The sequence below is a fragment of the Triticum aestivum genome, chromosome 3D (assembly GCF_018294505.1).
Source record: "Triticum aestivum cultivar Chinese Spring chromosome 3D, IWGSC CS RefSeq v2.1, whole genome shotgun sequence".
NCBI lineage: Eukaryota > Viridiplantae > Streptophyta > Magnoliopsida > Poales > Poaceae > Triticum > Triticum aestivum.
The window spans coordinates 617,302,229-617,305,286 of record NC_057802.1 but is presented as its reverse complement, the minus strand read 5'-3'; positions in this window follow the sequence as shown (position 1 = coordinate 617,305,286).

Genomic DNA, 3,058 nt, shown 5'->3' with positions numbered 1-3,058 from the left:
TTCATGATACTTGACATGCTACCATGGAGCGGCATAAATATGGCGGGGGAAAAAATTTATCCCATTTGGGGCAGGCTTGGGTATATGCTTCTCACAAACTACAGAGCCTGATGGTTTCGGTAGGGAACATACGTCCCACCTTTGGGGACGAAACGATATCCACTGCCTCTTATTGATTTCAAAAAAATTCTCGTGTTAACATAGAACAACAGGAGTGTTATGTTAATTTTTGGGATTTTTGGGGGTTCGTTTCAACATTTTTATGCATTAACTGAGTTTTTTAGGCATTTTATGCGCATAATTCAAATTTGAACTACATGCACATGCCCCAATGCATATCAATTGGTCGAAAAACCACATGTGTGTCCTTGGGTGGATCCTTAGGTCCCATGCAAGAGACGGAATGAATTTCAAACACCAGGGCAATGTTGATCTGCCGCCAAATGTTGAGATACCTGGTTTTTAAATTCTGGTAAAACCAAAACTCGTCTGAAATTCATTAAACTTGGCATGCTATCATGGAGCGGCATCAATATGCCATGGTGGAAATTTTGTCCCATTTGGGACAGGTTTGGGTATAAACTTCTCACAAACCAAAGCTTCTCACAACAAGGATGATGGTTTCGATAGGGAACGTACCACCTTTGGGGACGGGACGATATCCGTTGCCACTTATTGCTTTCAAAAAAATTCTAGTTCCAACATAGAACAACTGGAGTGTTGTGTTTAATATTGGAATTTTTTGGGTTTGTTTGGCCCTTTTTATACATTAACTGGGTTTTCTAGGCATTTTATGTGCATAATTCAAATTTGAACTACAAGCACATGCTCCAATGTACTAAAGTTGGTCGAAAAATCACATCTATGTCCTTGGGTGAATTTTTAGGTCCCATGCAAGGGATGGGAATGAAATTCAAACACCGGGGCACTTTTGATTGCCGGCAAAACATTGAGATGCCTGGTTTCTAAATTCTAGTAAATCCAAAACTCATCTGAAATTCATGAAACTTGGCATGCTATGATGGAGCGGCATCAACATGCCGTGGTAAAAAAATTGTCCCATTTGGGGCAGGTTCGGGTATAAGCTTCTCACAAACCAGAGCTTCTCACAACAAGCATGATGATTTTGATATAGGGAACATCCCACCTTTGGGGACGAAACGATATCCATTGCCTCTTGTTGCTTTCAAATTTTTTCTCGTGTCAACATAGAACAACAGGAGTGTTGTGTCAATTTTTGGGATTTTTCGGGGTTCGTTTGGACATTTTATGCATTAACTGAGTTTTCAATGCATTTATGTGCATAATTCAAATTTGAACTAGATGCAGATGCTCTAGTGCATATAAATTGGTTGAAAAATCAAATATGTGTCCTTGGGTGCATGCTTAGGTCCCATGCAAGAAATGGGAATGAATTTGAAACACCACAACACCGTTGATTGCCGGCAAAACATTGAGATGCCTGGTTTTTAAATTCTAGTAAATCTGAAACTCGTCTCAAATTCATGATACTTGACATGCTACCATGGAGCGGCATAAATATGGCGGGGTAAAAAATTTATCCCATTTGGGGCAGGCTTGGGTATATGCTTCTCACAAACCACAGAGCCTGATGGTTTTGGTAGGGAACATACGTCCCACCTTTGGGGACGAAATGATATCCACTGCCTCTTATTGCTTTCAAAAAAATTCTCGTGTTAACACAGAACAACAGGAGTGTTGTGTTAATTTTTGGGATTTTTGGGGGTTCGTTTCGACATTTTTATGCATTAACTGAGTTTTTTAGGCATTTTATATGCATAATTCAAATTTGAACTACATGCACATGCTCCAATGCATATCAATTGGTCGAAAAACCACATGTGTGTCCTTGGGTGGATACTTAGGTCCCATGCAAGAGACGGAATGAATTTCAAACACCAGGGCAATGTTGATCTGCCGCCAAATGTTGAGATAGTTGGTTTTTAAATTCTGGTAAAACCAAAACTCGTCTGAAATTCATTAAACTTGGCATGCTATGATGGAGCGGCGTCAATATGCCATGGTGGAAATTTTGTCCCATTTGGGACAGGTTTGGGTATAAACTTCTCACAAACCAGAGCTTCTCACAACAAGGATGATGGTTTCGATAGGGAACGTACCACCTTTGGGGACGGGACGATATCCGTTGCCTCTTATTGCTTTCAAAAAAATTCTAGTGTCAACATAGAACAACTGGAGTGTTGTGTTTAATATTGGAATTTTTCTGGGTTTGTTTGGCCTTTTTTATACATTAACTGGGTTTTCTAGGCATTTTATGTGCATAATTCAAATTTGAACTACAAGCACATGCTCCAATGCACTAAAGTTGGTTGAAAAATCACATCTGTGTCCTTGGGTGAATTTTTAGGTCCCATGCAAGAGATGGGAATGAAATTCAAACACCGTGGCACTTTTGATTGCCCGCAAAACGTTGAGATGCCTGGTTTCTAAATTCTAGTAAATCCAAAACTCGTCTGAAATTCATGAAACTTGGCATGCTATGATGGAGCGGCATCAACATGCCGTGGTAAAAAAATTTGTCCCATTTGGGGCAGGTTCGGGTATAAGCTTCTCACAAACCAGAGCTTCTCACAACAAGCATGATGATTTCGATATAGGGAACGTCCCACCTTTGGGGACGAAACGATATCCATTGCCTCTTATTGCTTTCAAATTTTTTCTCGTGTCAACATAGAACAACAGGAGTGTTGTGTCAATTTTTGGGATTTTTCGGGGTTCGTTTGGACATTTTATGCATTAACTGAGTTTTCAATGCATTTATGTGCATAATTCAAATTTGAACTCGATGCAGATGCTCTAGTGCGTATAAATTGGTTGAAAAATCAAATATGTGTCCTTGGGTGCATGCTTAGGTCCCATGCAAGAAATGGGAATGAATTTGAAACACCACGACACCGTTGATTGCCGGCAAAACATTGAGATGCCTGGTTTTTAAATTCTAGTAAACCTGAAACTCGTCTCAAGTTCATGATACTTGACATGCTACCATGGAGCGGCATAAATATGGCGGGGGAAA